The sequence below is a fragment of the Haemaphysalis longicornis genome, unplaced genomic scaffold (genome assembly GCF_048455015.1).
Source record: "Haemaphysalis longicornis isolate Haplotype H1 unplaced genomic scaffold, Haemaphysalis longicornis Haplotype H1 scaffold_5, whole genome shotgun sequence".
Taxonomy (NCBI): Eukaryota; Metazoa; Arthropoda; class Arachnida; order Ixodida; family Ixodidae; genus Haemaphysalis; species Haemaphysalis longicornis.
This window is the reverse complement of record NW_027526385.1, coordinates 176,787,653-176,807,838: the sequence shown is the minus strand read 5'-3', so window position 1 is coordinate 176,807,838 and position 20,186 is coordinate 176,787,653. Positions and strand designations below refer to the sequence as shown.

The following is a 20,186-nucleotide window of genomic DNA, read 5'->3' as shown; positions in this document are numbered from 1 at the left end:
CCCAATCTAATATACGTATATTGGGGAAAAATAACAGGACTTGGTTTCTGAGACGACTCTATCACAGTGCGCCGAGTTTCATTCGTCGTGAATAGTTCACAGTTCATCTGTAAGCGTTGCAGAATTCATGGGCTTTCATGGGAGGGAAGCGGACGGCTCCATGTTCGCTCGCTAAAATCTTTGCAGTCCACGACTTGGGCGAGTTGGTGCTGTGTGGCTGTGTGGCGTCTCTTCCTGAGCGCAGATTACATTTCCTTGCCGTCTTATCTCATTGTTCTTCTATCTTTTCTTTATAAAGCAAAGCTTTACTACAGTAGAATCCCGATAAACAAAAATCGATTAAACGGAATTGCCACTTAAACGGAACAGTTGCCTGGAATTTGGTTGGTTTTGTAATCAGATAACGTAAAAAAAAAAAAAAAAACTCTCGGTAATCGGAACTAAAATTTCCGCATCACCGTATAAACGGAACCAGAAATGGAACTTCTTGTGAAATCCACTGGCATGAGAATCAGCTTTTTACGGTTCCGGCTGTATCGTTCATTTTTTTTCTTTCTTCCTCCTTGCTTTTTTAGCCTTGTTGGCCTCGTAAGCCTCGCCTGGTAAGTGGTTAGCCGAGTTAGCGCAACGAATGCAACATCGCAGTTCTTGTTCCAGTCGTTCGGTCTCGATTCTAGACGCCGAGGCTACAGGGCTCACCTCCTGTCGCCTCGTTCGTGCCATCGTTGTGCTACGCGTCCTTTATTACCACGTTGACGTCTTCTAAATTCGGTGGCTCGTAAGCACTCGCGAAGTTGAGGCCTCTAGCCTCCGTGAAGATGCAGTTGCAAGGACTCAAACAAAAATTTTGTAGTGCACAGCGACTCATTGTTGCCAAACCAACTTTGTGAATGCTGTGCCTACGCTTCTTGTAGTTTTCTTGCTTTCTGAAAACTATCAGCTACAGTCACTTTCTAGTGGTTAGAGTTACATGAAATGCCCTTAGAAGTGTGCACGCACATAAATTTGCACCTTACAACATCTCTCTCAGTAAACAGAACTCCTGTGAAACGGAACTAATTTTTCCGGTCCCTTGAAGTTCCGTTTATCGAGAGTCTACTGTACTTTCGTCCAGCGGTTTCGCCGCGGATGTGCAAGTTCACCTTTTGACGGGAGACACGCCCCCTGCGACGCATCCCTTTGAAGCACGTCGCGTGACTCGCGGGTCCGCCATCGACGCTGCGCACAATGTCCCGTTTTCAGTCGTTCTGCTCAGCTAGCGGCTGCGGCCGCCGTGGTTGCGGGCGCTCAGCTGATCGGCAGTCGACCAACCCCGCCGCCTCCCACACATGCGCCGTTGGGTCGTCTCGGGCTACGTGACTCGCCTTGCGCCCGGCGAGGAGGAACGCCGCGTTCGCCTCGAATGAAGGAAAGCAAAAACAGGCCTCCTTCGGTGAGCGTTGCACGGGACCGAACGGCGTTGAGCCTTGGTCGGAAATACAGCTACATCAAAGGTTAACAAAGCGAAACCAAGACTCAGCTAGATATAAGTCAAGCTTTTGCTTTCTCGGCAGTCGGTGAAACGTGAGAAAGCAGTTGCACCCCTAGTGTCATAAATTCCGCATGGCGCTTGCAACTTTTCGTTAAAGGAAAGATATTCATATGAAGTGTGTACATACGACAGCCCTACGTTCTTCCGTTGTGTTGTCCTCTGGACAAGTGGGCACGCGCCTCGTAGAGAAAACGGAAGGCGGTGGGCATTCGTTAGTAGTCGCCCCGCTACTCACATAAATGCAAAGCAGCACAGGCGGCAGTAGTAAGGAATTCCCTTTTGTCTCGGGCCTCCTCGACAGGCGACGAGCTCGAGGGAGGAAAACGCCGTGCCTTTCGACGTCGGCCCTCCTCACGTGAGCTCGTCCTCCACGAAGGGGCCCCGCAGTTTTCAAGGAGCGTGGCATCGCCTCCTCGCGTCGTGTCGCATGCGACGGCCTCCACAAAGACGCGCATCTTCAAAGCGCGTTGCGCTGTCACACCCAGTCACGAACCGCGCGAGGTCGCCTGCCGCCGCTTCCGGCGTTGTCCAGCCGAGAAAGCCGTCTGGCGCGTACACTATGCACGATGCTGGGGCACGTCTTCGGCTCGAGCCCGTCTGCTTGTAATACACGCCCTTTCGTCCGTCCTCGGGACGACCGGAAATCGGTGGGATCTGCGCTGCTTGCTTCCGACGGAGAATTCGTGCCAATCACTTGTGACACCGGCACGAGCGACGATGGCCAGGTTGCGCAACATTTAGACAGGCCCGACAGTACGGAGGCCCTCCTTACACGCGCAGTCGATCGGACTTTGGCTTGAATTCCGGAACGCTGCGCGCGTGGGCAGTGAAGCAGGAGACAGATCGAGGGTTCTTTCTTCTTTTCCCACGCGCTGCTCAAAGCTGGGCGACATCAACTGGGTCCACGGAAGAGAACACAGAAAAGGGACGTAGACAGGAGGAGCGCACGTCCTGTCTATGCGCCTCTTCTCGGTGTACGCGTTCCTTTGCGCTTATTATGTCCAAATTGTCCTATCAACAACTAGCCAGAAGTATTGCGCTGAATACAACTGAGCCCACGTCAAGAAGGCAGCGCTCGTGTCTAGTGTGGTTCCTTTGTGAACAGTGTATGAAGCGCAGGCATCATAGAACTATGCACGGCGTGCTCATGCGATCACACACGCAAGTATGTCAATTCTGTTTCAGGCCCCTTCCCTTCGGGTGAAGGAAGGGGGAGGTTACTTCCGGCAACAATACTCTTCTTAACTACTCCGAGTGAAGAAACGCAGGCCATTCCGAAACGTGAAGTAGCTCGTTCCCTTTATTCCACTGCGCGAAATTTTCTTAGCAAATGTTCCTTTACCCTGGAGAAAAGAAAAGTCAAGACTGGAGCCATAAAAGGCAAAAACCAGCTCATCTTCAAATTAAATTAACGTTACTCGGCTATTATTTCCGAACGAAACAACGAACGAAAGGTTCATTACGCTGTAGAAACATAACCTGCTCGAAAGGATAGATTTATGTCAGAGTCGGGTTATCTTGCTCTCGCAACAGAAGCTGCTGAAAAGGTCGTTAAAATACCAAGATCAGAGATACACCGCAAAAGAAGACATGACCTGCCCCAAGACCCATTTACGTCGTTTCGTCGCCTACCATTGTTTGTCTTATAGCGCTGCAAGGTACTGACGGCTAGTTTTTGTTGTTGTTGTTGTTGTTTACACTACTGCCACTAATTTCGAAGGGTGGGCTTCGTGGGAGACACGGCAACCGCTTTCAGAAACAAATTGCACAGAAACTGACAGACGGCACGACCGCAATGGCGAGGGTACTACGGATATGAAACTTTGAACGAGCCCCGTACCAAGGCACTAAACAGTGCATAAATGAGTGCCGGAAAAACACGCCACTCTTTTCACCCGCACGCCGCAACTTCCGCGCTGACGAGGAGGGTCTACAAAACGCGGAACACTTTGGAAGGTTTCGAAACGAACCACATTCCGGCCCGCGTATACTTGCGACAAAGAAAAATGGCCTAGATGTCTTAGAGAGAGAACGACGCCCTTTGCCCAGCCCGTGCAACTTTCCCGAGATAAGATTCACGTCGGAATGAAGAAAACCGTGCAACGACCTTAATCGGTCACTCTCTATCTCCGCCGCGCGGCCGTCTCCGAAGCAGCACAGTCGGCGCGAGACATTTCACACGTGATGTGTCCCGTTCCCGACGGCGGCGAACAATGGAGCGGTGCAGACGACAGCTAATATAAAAGGCGGCCGCTTAGCAACGCGCCCAGCAGACGGACGCGTTGCACCTGTCTGCTTCGGGCGGGGTCTCGAATGACAAGGCTCGGTATATGACGGAGGGAGAGGGTGAATGAACATAAACGAGGAAGGAATAAAGAATAACAATGTAGAGCGCGGGCCGCGTCACCTGTACGTGGAAGAGAGCCTGATCGATTATGCGAAAATATCGAGGGCTCTCCGGGGCAGCGCATGGCGACACGCGAGACTGCAGGCGACCGAGTTGTGTCGCCTTTGCAAGGCGCTGTAACGCGCTGGGGCGGATGATCGATGCCGAACGGATCCGACAGCGCTCGATAGCGTGACGGAATGTCCTCCCCGAAGTTGCGCGCCGGGTGCCGTTCCGGCAAACAGCGATTGTAGCCGATAACGGCGTGTGCTGGAAAAGCGGGACGACAGCGGATGTCGCCCTTATTTGTCCTTTTACACTGATAAAGGGCAGCTCCGTATTTTATTCGCCCATCGAATATAGCTGTATTGCGACAGCAGTTTCGGCAGCCCGGGAACTGCCCCAGAACAGACCCAGTGTTACACCACCACAGCAAAGCTACGTCGCGCGCAGTCGCCTCCGGCTGGTTCAATTGTGCTCGTATCACGTCAGCACGACGCACGGATTGTAAAACACAACAGCGGCCGTGAAGTCTGACGGTCGATTCTTGCAAAGTCGAAAATTGTGCAAATCGCGATTCACGTGGGCCTCGCTGAGACGTCCCTTAATGACCCGGTCATCCCGATCGCGCTTGAGTTCTCCAAGCACGCCATATGCGAGGAAGAGCGCTGCTTCATGAGCTCGGCCGAAAATGGGGCATCGTATACAGCTAGAGGCGATAAAGAGACAGCAATGAACGCTATCAGCAGCCTTCCACAGCAGGATGGAGACCTCTGTACGGACATACGACCACTCTCACCCTGCGTGACCTCAATCGATTAGACGAATCTTCATATTTCGTCCCTTCCAGAGCTATCTATCTGCCGCGGCTTTTCATTCGGTCCTTCGGAATCCATGGCCCACACAGAAAACTCGGGTGGTCCACCTGCTATCAGTCCACCACGTCCGGCCCAACTCCATTGGTTCTCTCAATTCTAGCCGTATACATACCACGACTTTTATACAAGCTTGCTCCCTAATCCACGACGTTCGCTTCCGACACGCAAGCGTAAGATGCATATATAATGCTTACCATTTTTATGACTGCTCAGTCCCCCATGTTCCTGCGTCCCCCTCTACACTCCTTTTCAGAAACCTACTTTTCATTCCCATTCGCAGAATTGTCCGTCAGTTGTCTAACGCGAACAGAAAAACTCCGATTGGAAGGAAGAAAATGCTTCCCGCAGTGGGAATCGAACCTGAGTCGCGTCTATCCCATTGAGCAATCCCCACATTCCGGGCGCATAGCATAATTATTTTGGGTTATTCGCAGCGTTGGCTTTCAACTCCGACGAAGAGACTCGGAGGCCGCCAGCTCTGCTGTTTCTCCAGCCTTGCGCCACTAATGCAATCTGCGCCATTTTTTTTAAACCGATCCCAGTTAATACCCTTCGCGTAGCATTCACGCAAGACCGATTATCAACTCGAACAAACTACCCCCCTTGAGGAGACTACACAGCACTTTAATGGCTCAGAGTCGGTCGATCCATTAGGCAGACGTGCTCATTAGCCAGCCACTAAACGGAAGCAAGAAGGCCAGGTCAGTGTACACCTCCCCGACAGAGAATGACAGGAGGGCCAACGCCTTTGCGTGCAGCCCAGACGTTGGCCCCGTTCACAACATCCAATGCCCGCAAAAAAAAAAAAAAAAAGAGAAACACGGTTATGCATACGAGACAGCTGGCACGTGAGCGGTCCATCTGACTCCCAAATGCCGCGTGCTGCAACGCGTGCAAAACAGTGCGGGAGGAGGCTTCGCGGTGGTGCTGCGCAGTCGCGTGCTTGCGTCCGTGTCACGGAGGACGCAGGCCCGCATATATGCATGCCGGTCGCGTCACACAGCAGCATACACACGGGCATTCCATCGGGTAGCGCACATTTCGTAGTTTTCTTTCCCGAGGGAAGCGGCACGCCTGCCGAACTTTCACGCAAGGCCCCGCGCCGGGAGGGGACCACGCGTCCCGATTCTCAGCCCCCCCCAGGGACACATGCCAGAGAGAAGTGATTTGGTGGAAGAGAGGAAAGGAAAGTGCACCGGGGATATTATTGGGCTCAGCAGCTAGGGAGCTCGCCTGCATACAACCCAGTGCGGGGGGACGGGGAGGAGGGGATAAAAGACCAGGGAGGAGGTTAGCGGTGGAATAGAAAAGATGTGAAAGAGAAAGCGAGGAAGAAAAGAGGGAGAGAGCGAGAGAGATTACAGAAAAAAGGGGGCATACATAGGCGACAGCGACACGAGTGTTCGGCACGAGTGTTTGTTCAGCGGCCTTGTTCAGTAGTTTGTTCGGTTAAAAAAAAAAAAAAAAAAACCCGAGTGGTGACGTCACTGTTGGTTCCACGATAGGGCTTGCGCGCTTCTTTGCATTCAAAGGCAAAATTCCTTGGGGCATTTTGCTTACGCGAGAGCTTGGCGTACTTTTTTGACGGGTACCTTTTATATACACTCGACACAGCTGCCGCGCTATTTTGCCGTTCTCAATACATCTTAATCGATTTTAATCCATCTTAGTTCCCCTTACTAATCATTACTATCAAACACTCACCAATCATAAATTACTTGGATAAACAATAATCACACACGACTGAAGTGCTTCTGTTGGCTTCTGGCCTCCTCCGGTTTTTACCATTCGCGTCGACGCCGGGGTCATTCAAGTTCACCTTCCAATGACGCATATACAGCATCCGCATTAATAACCGCCAATAAAAAAAAAAAAACCAAATGTGTAGTAATCAGCCAATCACACAACAAGAGAAATAGGGGAGAACCGGAGAAAGTGAGCCATCGCTTGTATCTATATAGGTGTTGGGGCGGAAGCTGTTAGAACTCATGAATGCGGGCACACGTACGCGGGTAAAAAAAAAATGCATGTATGTACTATATGCGACAGGGACACGGACCAAAGCCCCGCGTGCGGGCGGTGCATATACATCTACACGACGGCGACACGCTCCGATACACTGCCGCGGTGCATATATAGGGCACACATGCTCGCTCAAACAGGTGCAACGTTGCCAGACAACTATCGTCAGTGTCATTATCACTGTCGTCGTAGAGATTTTAAACTACACAGAAAGACCCACACAGCACTGTATACGAGCGGAAGGTAATCAGGCGCGCACGCTTGCGCGCAACTACAAAAAAAGTAAAGTCGACCAAGCAATTGAGAATCTTGCATCGGCGTTCTGCTGCTGAGCCCGAAAACGTGGGTTCGATCATGCATCGCGGCAGTCGATTTTCTCATACGGGCGAAAAAAGAAAACGGCGCACTATAAACATCTGCAAATAGTAGAAATTAATCCGGAGACCTCCACTATGGGGGCGCCTCTAGTACACCGAGCGAAGCTCAAACCCAATTTTCAAGACTGGGAAGATATGCTTGTCTTTGAGAAGGTATGCTTGTCTGCCACAACGTCGCTACATCAGACAAATGTACCAAACTAAACCAACTCTCACCCGCACACACACATATATCAACAATACAGGGAAAGGGCGACGCATATGCTCGCCATGGTCGACAGATTGACAGAGAATCTGTTTTCCGGCAAATTGAAGGCGAGTCACGCTGGTTATTATAGCCAGCGTTTTCCGCATGCCGACTGTATATATGTTCAGACAGGTGAATCACCCGAAAAGAACGCGCGATTAGATTCGTGCATTGTTGGAAAGGGCGCACGCGGTAATGGCGACGCGAGCCTACACTAAGCACAGGCACCGTTCTCATTGTGTTAGAACGGACGCGGAAGTAAAAAAAAAAAAGTTACGCAAAAAGGTCGATGTTCCGTATTAGCAGAGTCCGCCGATGCAGTGGACGACCAACCTTGGTGATACAAAACTGTAGCCCAAATCAGATTAGGGAAGTTTTTAATAAGAGGAAGCTTTCGTTATTAAAATTATTGTTTGATTGTGGGAGTTTAACGCACCGACGCAACGCAGGCGATGAGGCGCGCCGTAGTGGAGGGCTCCGGATTAATTTTGACCACCTGGGGATCTTTAACGTGCGCCGAAATCTCGTACACACGGGCGTTTTTGCTTTTCGCCTCCATCAGAAAAGCGGCCGCCGCGGCCGGGAGTCGAACCCGCGACCTCGTGCTCAGTAGCGCAACGCCTTAGCCACTGAGCCACCGCGGCGGGTCGTTATTAAAATTACAATTATTACTCGTCCTAAGACTCTCCATCCACCCGGCTATCCATTTTCAGGCTGAGGATTGTTCGTTAGTTCGTTCGTGTAACTATACTTATTAGCATAGATTTCCAATCGGACAGAACAACACTATAGCGTGACATTCACTGCTTCCTTGAAAACGACCTGTGCAGAATAACTTGGAAAAATCAGCACAGATTATCCGCGACAAAAGCTGCGGGACGTTGTTTCCGCTTTCAAACCTCGTTTTTCCGCTGCCCGCTAGAGGAAGTGCGACTGATCATTTGCTGGCAAGTGGGGCAACACATTTTACGTCCCCTCGCACCCCCCCCCCCCCCCCAACCTCTTCAATTAAGTGCAGTTCATATGCCTGGCTGTGCGGTAGTCTAGAAGACATTAACAAAGCCACGATAGCTCAAACAGCGTCCATATGTCATCTGTCCCTTTTGCTTTATACCATGCTACGGTTTTTACCGGGGATAATGGCTATCGACTCCGTATACCACCACTTTTACCACTTCCGTTTCACAGGCGCGATAATGGGCATCCAAGGTAAATGTCAGGCTGCCGAACGACTGAGTGTCCGGCTGCCGTAAACCGCACGTTGGCGACAGCACCGCACAGCGGGTAACGACTCGTGGCGATCGTTGGTGTCAACTGGAACGGAACGCGTATACACACGCGCGCCTGGCGCGCGCGTTCAAGTTGCCCGCGTGGGCGCGGCGGAGTGTTTCGGGTTCGACTCCTTGTAATGCGCCCGTTATTACGGGGACACACGCACACAGAAGCGCGTTTCCGCGTTGTCGAACCTCAAGAGGCGTCTGGCTCGACCGGTGTTCCATTTTTCCCAAGCACAAACGACTTACACTGCGGGATGATGCATGTGGCATTCTTGTGTATACCGATTCGAGCCAAAGAAAAACGACAAATTGTTCCACGTTGACAGTGCTTCGGAACTTTCGTAACCCAGTTTCTTAACAGCGAAGCTGTTTAGCAAACGTTATTTTGCGTGTCCGCAGTTAAAAATACCAAGAAAATGCCGAGCGCTCCTGTGTGCGTGGCTCGCGCCGACCGCCCAGCGTCCCCTGCGCACGTTTGTCAAGCCAAACACACCCACCTAGGGAGATTGGCCAAGACTAGCAAAAAAAATAATAACTGCAGCGTTCGCCGTCGTCGTGACAACACTTGCTCGGAACGAGAAAGACACGTCATAGCGTACGCCCACCCCTCCAAGGTGACGTCCAATGATTATCACTTCAAAAGAAAATGAACAAAGCTCACACTTGATGGAGTAAAGGTCATTGCGGCAGCGAATAAGAAGCAAATCGGCTGCAATAGTGGACTTTCACCCTATTGCAGATTTTCACCCTGGATAATTGTGTTTCGCTTAAGCATTCGCGATGATCGTGGAGATGCATGCGTACAGATTCATCACCTACAAGTGTTATACGTTACTGTGAGCTTCCTTCATTGTTTCTCTCCTTTGTTTGCCTAAACCGCGGCGTCTCACTCGGCAGCATTTACTACTATCGCCAAGTACGGCGTGTAAGACAGACGAAATCATAACAGACGCAGCGGATGTTTTCAACACTGCTGGGGGGGCCCAGTGTGTACGTGTCGAGGCCGCAGCGGCGGGGTCTGGATGCATGCCGGTTTCCTGGCGATAATTACGGCAAAAGCGTTACGCCGCAAAAACCAAATATATATACCCGATGGCTCGACGTCGAAGAAAACCGCCCAGAGGCGTACCACACAGCACCCAAAACATTGACAACCGGCACACCGGAAGATGACGACGCTGTATATGCCCTGCTTTTCTCGCTGTCGCAACGGGCGAAGGGGAGCCCGAAGGTCGCCAATATTTGCAGTGAGAGCGGCGGTGAATATCTAATGCCCTTGCAACAACAGGTGGTGCGTATATACGCATCCCCCCTCCCTTCCCCCCGTCCCTCGCACAGGCACGTACGAATCAAGGTCACATTTTATCTTCTGTTGAGTTAATAATAACGCCGACGACAATGACACACCGTTCTCTTAGTAAGCAATCTATTAAAGAGCTGTCCTCGCCCATGCGAGCGACGCTTGCTGGATTAACTTCTCGCCACCCTCGGATGCACGTAAAAAAAAAAAAAAAATGGACGCTCACACGAAAGCATGTTTTTCTGAGATTGCAACAAGGAAACCAGACTGAAAAATTCAGCTTGAACGAAAAGCCACAGGACTTAGGAAGGAAACACGGAAAACCAAGTCCTGCGGTTTTTCGTTCAACTGAGCTGAATTATCAAGCCGACATGAACCAACTCGCGAAACCCAAGGAATTCTAAATAAAACCACGACATAGCTGTCACCTGCATTACTTAAGCTAAAATACAACTGCTACAGTTCATTGCTACACTGCTACATACAGCTAAATGCTATAGTGCATTGTTTTACCACAGTCAAGCCAGCCGCTAGCTGCTACAACCCACCCCCTCCTATTTTTTTTTAAAATAAACTCAGAAAGTTCATTTTTGGAACACTTTGTACATAGCGACGGCGTAAACCGCACCTCGCCGTTTATAGCGCTCAGGGATTGTCCAAGGGAACAAGAGGACGCGGGCATATACAGGGCCCGCCGCATGGAATGCAAGCGCTTTGTTCAACCAATCAATCAATCAATCAATCAACCTTTTATTTAGCCATCTTTTCATAAAAGAGTGCTGGGACAAGAACAAAAAGCCGCAGTACAGCAGCTTGACGAGGTCCTTGCCCCGTTGTCTTGGCAACGGGTACAGCGTATGGATTCGTCATAGATACAAAAAATACAGTAAAACTACAACAAACATGTACAGGTACAGCGTATGGACTCTCTTTCATAGATACAAGAAATACAGTAAAACTACAACAAACGTGTGAAAGATACTACAGATACAGATACGTCATCGATGCTAGGCTTTGCACACTAAGGGCAGAATTGAAAAGCACATGTCCGATAAAAGAACTCGCCCTCACAAAGCTAAAGCGTAGCGTTCAAACCCGTGCTCCTGCGCGGCTGCGAAACACAAAGGCGACGAAGAAAGAGGAGGAGGAGAGCGCGGCTCGCTCCGCCACCATCGCAGACGGACAAACCGCTCCGCATCCATCCATCAATCACATCGGACGGCAGGTGGGAAGAGCGGGGCCCTCGGCGGCTGCGGAAGTGCCGACAGCCAGAGCGCGCGCGGCTCCAGTGTACGCACAAGTGGCCGCCGGCCGCGGACGCGTATACACACAGGAAATGCAGAACGGAGGCGCGGGCCTGTTTGCCGTTCGAATGGAGCGAAGCGGGAGGCCGTGATCGCTTCCTAGCTGCCGCCGCCAAACCCGAGTGTGCGAAAGTCTGTCGGCTATGCGTGCGTTTATATCCGCTGCCACTGCGGCGTTCGCATTTATTTAGTTCCCAACTGTTTTCGCCCGTGCGCAAAGAAAAAAAAAAAAAAAAAGCAGTGGCCTATCTCGGCTATGCCAGGATATACGTAGCGTGAGCTAAGGTTCAGCTGGTTATTCCTAGCTTTCCTGGTTGTCTAGGATTACCGGATTATCATGCTTACTGCTGCTATAAAACGATTTCCAATCCAATCGCGGCGGCGGCGGCGGCTCCGGCGCGCCAGCTGTGCGCAGTGAGACGGAACTGCTTCCTGGCGCATGCGCAGCACGGCTCCCCAGGAGCCACGCGAAACTGCTCAACCTCGGCCAGTGTAGCCCACGCTACAATACACTTCGACTGCCGATGTATTTCCTTGCTGCACTAATCTTGACGTGTCCTGCGGTGCCTCATCTCTTGAAACGCAGTTTGTTTTGTGTGCGGCATTCGGGAGGAATACGAAAGTGGCACCGCGCGTGATCTTTGCGCTTGTATATACGGTTTCCCGAACAGGCAACGCGACGCAGACATCAGCGAGGTAATACACCGTTACCGTTACACACCCTCACCAATTTACAGCAAACGGCATCACGAAAAGCAGAGCACGCCGTGAGTCACGTACACACGCGCAAAGCGGGTTGCGCTATCACTAATAAGCCTCCCCAGAGGGCGAAGCTTTAGGGAGCAGTGGAGCTTTACGCCTCCGTGTGTACATAAGCGACTGCTCGAATAGCTTTGCAGAGGCCCGCATACCGAGCCACAGTTTATGCATGCATTTTCATAATATATGCTGTCGGGCTAGTTTTCTTTCTTTTTTTAGGAGATGGGAGACGGGCTAGTTGGAATTTACAGCTTGAAGAAAAGAGCACTCTTTTTAGCGCTCTTTTCTTCAGTGTTTATAGCTACGCATGAATTGCCGTGCCTTTTCGGAGTGAAAAAAGTATACAAAACAATGTAGCGGGTAGAAAAAAAGCACAAACCGGATTGTAAAACTAACGGGCTCAGCTTCTCTGAAAGGTGAACTTTGTGACAACGTCTAAAGCTTGGCCTTATTGTTTCTGCTTTGTCCGTTTTCCCCGCCAAGCCTCAGCGCACACCGCCGCACTCAAACGGGGGCCGTTCGCTCAAATTATAGGGTCCCTAGTCATGAAGCACCGCAGACAACACGTCCGGGCAGGGAGGAAACGGGGCGAAAGTGTCCCCCGAACCGTGAACGCGACACGTTTCCGCCAACGAGGATAACTCGGGCGTGTTCGCAAAAGAAAAAAGAAAAAGGGAGCAAAAAAGAAAAAAAATTATTTAATTTCGGGAAACAAAAGAAATCGAGCCCGTTCAGAGGACATCGTATATTGGTCGAGATTGTTCGCGCATAGCGTTTCATGCTAATACTACAGAAAGAAATCTGGCCCTACGCGATCCGCGCTTCAGCGCGCGTACTGTCATGCACTGATTGTAGGGTTTAACGCGCCGACGCAACGCAGGCGATGAGACGCGCCGTAGTGGAGGGCTCCGGATTTAATTTTGGCAACCTGGTGATCTTTAACGTGCGCCGAAATCTCGTACACGGGCATTTCTGCTTTTCGCCTCCACCAGAAAAGCGGCCGCCGCGGCCGGGAATCGAGCCCGCGACCTCGTGCTCAGCAACAACGCCTTAGCCACTGAGCCACCGCTGCGGGTAAGGCGTGTAATAGTTAGGTAACCCGACGAGCTCAAATTCTTTCTTAAAGGGTGTCCAGCGTCCAATTAAAGCGTCTATATCCCCAATATAGATCCTCCTTGGACATCACCGGGGTCGACTTGTGGAGAAAAAATCTCCCACCTCCCCTCGCGGGAACCCCTGTGTAGATGCGACGCATAGGGGGTTCACGTTGCAGCGTTAGACAGCGGAGGAACGGCGCTAGAACGATAGAGCGGAGCGGCGCAGGCACCGCGTTTTATAGCGCGCATAACGGTGAGGGGACGCGCCGGCGCCAGTGCGTCTGCCGCGGCTATGACGCAACACAATCCAACATAATCCACTTTAATCCAATCCAAATCTAAGCCAATTCAATGCCCCTCGCGAGAGAGTGTTCGCTATCGGAGAGGAGAATGGGGGAGGGGGGGACGCCGACGACGCCGGATGCAGGGACAAGGCGAGCGAATGAGATGCAGTCGCATCTAAAACATAAGCAATGATTATCTGTCAGCTACAGCGGGAACCGCTGAACCTGCTCGCAATTACGCAAGAGTGCCCATGGACTTCTTAAGAAGCACGCGACACACGGGACTCCGCGAGGCCCACGCACGCACAGGATCGAGCGCTCTGCGAGACTCGGCGACACGCTCCAGATGCCGCGGCGCGCAGTGGCAGCGTCGGCGGGAAGCCCCCGGCGCGATGCGCGACGACCGACGCTCGGTCTCCACCTCCCGCAGGCGCGGAGGACGTGGGCGAGCTCCGTCGCGGAACGGTGTCGCGCCGCCGGCCTCTCGGCCCGGGGTATCTTTCTCCGCTTTGTTTGACTAGCCCCTCATGCGAGCCGCCACGCACCACTCGTCGTGTGTGGTCGACCTACGCACTCGCGCCGGCACTGCGTGTGCACTGGCGACGTCGCCGCCACCGCGGGACGTTTCCGAGACGTTTCCCACAGCCATAACCTGTTCACGCCGAAAACTTTCGCTAGACTGAGGGAGAAAAATGTAGCGAACAGTATTTTTTTAGCTGTGCAGTTCTGCCACGCGGCATGTGAAAGGGAGTTCACCGGCGGCAAATTGAAACCAAGGCCCCACCAATAGCCAATGTACTCCGATTATTCAGCGCTGGTCGTGCGTTGCAGCTTATTAATTCCTTCTCCGCCATAAACTATCAATACAATTATCACAAATGATCATACAACATTAACTTGTATTCGTGTTTCCCGCCGCTAACAACTCCGTTCAGCTGGCTGGCTTCTCCGCAGCGTAAGCGCGCCTGCCGTGAAACATCCTTTACAGGCGAGCCTCGCGGTTTTGACACGGACGCCAGTTGAGAGCGGGGGAGGGGCGACGGGGAAGGAATGCCCAGGTATACGCTACACAATCACAATCGCACACACACGCATGACGCCTTGATTGCAACGGGGGGAGACAGAACGGCAGCAGGCCTGTCTTTTCCTCTTCCCGGGACGACCAGCGATATCGGGGTCGCGCCTGCAGCTACAGCGACGCCGCGCTCACACAGGGGCGAAACAATGGGACATTCGCGAGCAGCGACGACGACGGGGGAGAAATTTTCTGCCACTGCTCGAAACAACACGCTTTCCTGGTCACCATCTGCTGTGCGCGCACGCCCGTGTTCGGAAAGCACATACAAATCCACACAAAAACGTTACTTAACCCCCTTCCTCCTTTCAAGGGGGTGCAAGGCTGTCGACAAGTGTCCCACGCTAAGCCAAGCCGCCGCTTTCGCGAAACTTTCACTTGCAAAGTGTGCTTGTGAACTCCACCACTTCGAACACATTCCGCTTTCTTTTCCTTCTTCCCGAAAGTGAGGTGGACGCCACCGCATTCTCCGCGTACGGTTCAACTGCTGAGCGTTCGGTGTTGTTGTCTTTCGACTGTGACCTCCGAATGAGATCATTTGGAGCTAGCAACTTGCTTTAGGCCGCACGTTGTGTTGGCATGCTGAGTCACAGAACATAAATGGATGGCGAAAAAAGTGGAAGAAGAATTTCTATGAATTCGCACCTATAAAAATAAAAGAAGTCAACTGATAATAAAAAGGGCAAAAAACGTGCGTCCTTCATCCACGGTCGTGTAGCTTGACGAAAACGCAGCATACAGCAGATTGAAAGCTGGTTTGAACGTAACTGAAAAGAGGGTGTTTTTTTTTCGAACTTTTAAATACTACAATTTCAATTATCAAAGCACCCACAGCCATACATACAGCGAGTATAAACCTAACACAGTTTACACAATACGGGACAATAATATATAAAAAAATGTCCGAACATTGGATAGAGCGCTGTATTCCTTCGAACGCGGAACTTGTTGCGAATACGCCTCGCCAGTAAGAAATACCGCCTCCTGACTTATCGATCGGCAGACTCATTCTAGAGGCACAGACCTCTGGGCCGAGAAACATTCCGAGTAATACCTAAATATACGCCCAAAGGAATACATTCTTGGCCAATTTGTGCCATGACAAAGTGGCTTTGGCAGGTAGGGGAATGTAATTTCTAAAATAAACGCGACAGCGCGTAAAAATGTCAGCAATAAGCAGTGGGGAGTGGGGGGGGGGGGGGAATTTCGTGGAATTCAGTTTTAAGCCACCCGGAGCTACGGAAGGTTTACGCCAATGCACAAAAAAAAAAAAGAACACGGATACTCTTTTGGCTAGTTGCTCATGAGGCGAATCGATAATTTTGTGGGAAAACTAAACAAAGCATTTGCAAACGCATGTAAAACAAAATAGAAGGCAAAAAGGTAGCATATACGGCAGCACTTTCAGACCCAGCCTGCATTACCAAAATAATCAAAAGCACGCGACTGACGCTGCAGGTAACACAGCTACAGTGAAAGGCCACGCTAGTACACCGTCGCGCAGAAGCCGGGATTCGCGCATCTCGGAGTCGCGCTCATAATCGGGGGCAAGGCCCGCAGAAATGCCACACAGAAAGGGGAGGCGTGTCTGCCGCATATACGGTGTCTACGCACGTTCGCCGCGGTGTGCTGCATTCTCGGCAGTCGCAGTAAGGTCGCCAGCGCACACCGTTACGCAAGAGGCCTTCCCCTGCACGTTACCTAAGCGGCAGCGCAAGAAGAAAGCTTCGCGAGCGGAGAAAGGCTGAGTGACACAGAAACGCGCAACCCAAAAGCGACAACAGCGAAGCCGAATAGCCCCCGGCACACGCGTATACGAGAAAAGAAGCGCACAGCAAAACGGCCGCGTAAGAGAAAATGCGCAATAAAAGCAAAAGCGAGGCGCATACGGGATTGGGGTCGGCCCGGGAAGCACTTCGCGTCGGCGTACAGCGCTTGAAACCGCAGCTGTAAACGCACGCCTGAATGCAGCGCGAAGCGCCGCATAATAATGCACGGAACCTCGCGGGCCGGGGCCCGCATTCCGCCGGGAAAGTAAGCCAGCCGCCGCACTAGCAAAACATTCATTCGTTTTGCTGCTCATACGCGCACATACGCGTCCGGATACATATGTAGCGATGTTCGGTATTCACGAGCGTCGATCCGTCCCTTCACCTATAACGGAGCGCGACGGATTAGAGGCCGTATGATGCCGATTTCGGTCCCGCGATAGTCTATCGTGCCCGAACCGACAAGGGGGCGCAGGCGCGCTATTTTCGAACCGTAATAGAGAGGTATAAGGAAGTCCACTGGAGCAGTATGCAGTCGCTCATAAACCTCGCGCAATCGGACGCAGGTGCTTACAATGATCGATGCAGTCTGTGTATACCGCGCCATGCATAGCAGGAGGAAATTAGGCCACGCTTCCTTACGCAATCGAGTCCTCTCCGTTTCGCCGGGCACGTGTCGAAGGGAGCCCGATGCGCCATGCACGGGCTCTGAACATAGAAGGCAGCTTTGAGACAATGCCGCGGCACTCCACACTGCCAGTGTGTGTGTGCGTGTAGTGCGCACACACTTACACACTGTAAATACACACACGAACACCCTTGCGACACTTGCGGGGCAGAATAATGTATTTGCGAACCAGCTTTATTCGGAGTGCTTTGTTACTTGTGCTAATGCTACGGTAAACGAGCAGGATAAGGGAACAGCTCGTTCTATACTCGAAGCCCACATATGCGAAAATGCGCCGAAAGTTGGGAGAAGTGTCCACAGAAATCGCAGCCAGGTCGGTGGCTACGCATGACCAGCCTTTATAGAGGTAGCATTGCTTCCGCAAGTTCTCGGGTTCCGAAGTGTCCGGCAACCTTCTCTCGCGCAGTTATTATTGAAGTTCAAACTTTTTTTTTTTTTGCAGGTCATTACGAAATTCACTAAGATATTATGCCAGGTTCGGACGCGGAAAGATGTAAATTCACGGGACAAAACATTGGACAACTTAAAATACACAAAAAACCCGCTGAAATTCATAGAAAAAACTTCCCTGTTTACTTAGTGGTCAAGCTAAATTAGCCTCATTCAAGATACCCGAAGACCCAACGAGCTCAGCTCTCCCAGAAAAGCCACGCGCGAACGTTGCAGCAGCAGCAGCAGCAGCAGCAGCAGCAGCAGCAGCAGCAATCGGTACACCCTGCGCGATACACGCGCGACCTAAGCATTCACAGGCGTCGATGCCCGGCCGTTCCGGAAGAAGAAAGCGCTAACTTGACCCACATGCGCGGCACATATATCCGCATAGAGCACGCCAGGAGAGGTCACAGAGCGGCGCCGATGTCTGACACGCGTGCATGCGTATAAGCAGAGCCGCGCTCCTTGGCCCCTGCCATAAAGCACCCGCTAGTCTCCCAGGGCAGCAATTGGTACACATGCAGGTTACAAACGATAATACGGGCCCCTTTATTGCCTCCAACGAATATCTTCCCATCATGCCCCGCGGTAACCGCTGCTTTTTACCACGCCAGTCACGTGTCGCAGAGCACAGCACCCCGAAACAAAGCTAATAAACACGCGAACCGCAACTGGGGTGTCGATCGGAGCTCATCCGAGAAAACAGCCCTTTCAAACGTCAAATTTCTTAACAAATTACGACTCTGTTTGAAAGGCGTTCAACCGGCGCGTTAACTGCACGTTAGAGTTCAAGTACTAATACTATATCAAACGGAACTACACGTGCACCCACTGTAACCGCACAGCCACGTTTTCTGGTGCTGGCTTATACGTGGGCATCCACCAATCGCAGACAAGATTCTCTAGCGTCAGAGCAATCGCCGGAAGGTGGCTGGGGGGTTACCACTGCTTCAGACGCCTTCTTCAATAGCTCGATCATTTGTTCAAAGGTTAAGATGAAATTGAAACCACTGTTGTCCGGACAAAGTAGCCTTCTTAATAAACCACACTTGTATTTTGTCTTCCGGGAGAAATTGTCGGGCCATCTTGACTATTGGCGGTGAGCGCGAACACAGGCGGCGCTGCGAAGCGCGCCTCCGTGACGTCAGCTTAGGGATTCTCGCATTTGTCATCGGCTTCACTCAGGATCGCTCTCCCTGCTGTTTCTTTGCGCTCGGTCAACGTCAGATGCTTGTCCGTACCAGAATTGGCGTGCGGGTAACTTTTTATCACAATAATAGGCTTAAAATCGCATACACTAGCTCATGGTGTCAATTAAAGTATAGTTTTGGATACCGCTACGGGAGAAACATTGCCGGCGCCACCCCATTCCTTGCTAAGCCGGTCCTGTGCGGAGCGCGAAGAGTCGGAGCTAGGCGTCAGCTTCTCATGTAAGCATCTTAAAAAAAGGAACAGTCAGCTGCTAATAACCGACAACAGCGAAAATGGAAGACCAAAACAAATTCTAGGCCTTCAGGGCTGTCGGCTTTGGCAGAAGGCATCACGATTCCCGGTAATCATACGTAAGGTAAAACAGTTTTTGCAACCTTGCCGACCGTTCGAACGCGTTTTGTCACATCACTTTACGTTGTCAAGGCATGAAAGTTTGTCGATATGCAATATAGACTGCAAAAACTGTAGGTTGAGTTCCAAATAACCCAGTGTGTATATACGCGCGTGCCGATTCTATACCAGGCATCTAACCAGAATTAAGGTTTATTGAGCAGAACGAGTCACGTCTTCGTTAAATTTATAGTAACACATATATGTTTGTTAAGACCTGGAGGGATATTTCGGAACATTTCGCACAGCCATATCTTCCCGATATTCGAATATGCTTATAGGAAAACTGCACTCAAGAGGAGGAGGAGGATAAGGGGAGGAGGGGAAAACTATGTTTAACAATTAAATCGGTCTGGTTAGTGGGCCGGTCCTCAGTCCAGGACAAGAGAGTAAAAGTAATTTTCTTCAAATCATAGAACGCCATCCCGAGTAGAATAGGATTTGTTCTTCGCGCCTGGAAGGGTTGAAAAGCAATAATGAGCTATTTGGAATTCTTCGGTTTGGAGTCTGGTAATATATGCAGGTATACTATTTATTACGTTAGTTAGCGAGTATATCATGCCTTCAACACCGTAATCATGGCATCATTGTTCGAGTTGAGGGTCAGTTCGTTATGATAACGATATAATTACGATAGAAATTCGGAGCACAAAAGCCGCCTTCGAGTACTGTGGACCACGTTGTTTACGGCGCGAACGCGGTGGCGTAGCACAAACCTTCTCATTGTGTTTGCATGTGAATAAACAAAGCATGCTGCGGATATGCACCTTCTTGCACGCAGCCGCAATGAAAGCCAATTTGTGAAGAAGGGAATGTATGCCAAACAAAATGAAGGAAATATCCACACGACCTTTGTGAGGCTCCCAAACATCCCGAAACCTCCTAATAAGAAGTTGGTGACGGCGCAGAAAAATTAATGGGTTGGGCAGAAAAAAAAGCAAGAAACATTAATCCGATACAAGACAACAACGAAAGAAACAGAAGAAAGCCGCTTTATTTCCTGCTGTGCGATGAGCGTGTAGAGGCCGCTGCTTGGTACGTAGTATTAGACTGTTGAGTCTTCATAGGAGCATCTCAAAAATACTGCAGGGAAGCCTACGCATTTTGAATACTTATGGAGAAGCTCTGACCGTTGATCCTCGCGAATAAGCAAGAAAG

The 20,186-nt window shown here is 51.0% G+C and overlaps 1 protein-coding gene across 1 annotated transcript in view; it reads right to left on the bottom strand.

Annotated features, from left to right (window-relative positions):
* LOC144138833 (SH3 domain-binding protein 1-like) overlaps positions 1-20,186 on the bottom strand; it is a 118,750-nt gene that overhangs the window by 33,228 nt on the left and 65,336 nt on the right. The window lies entirely within an intron of this gene.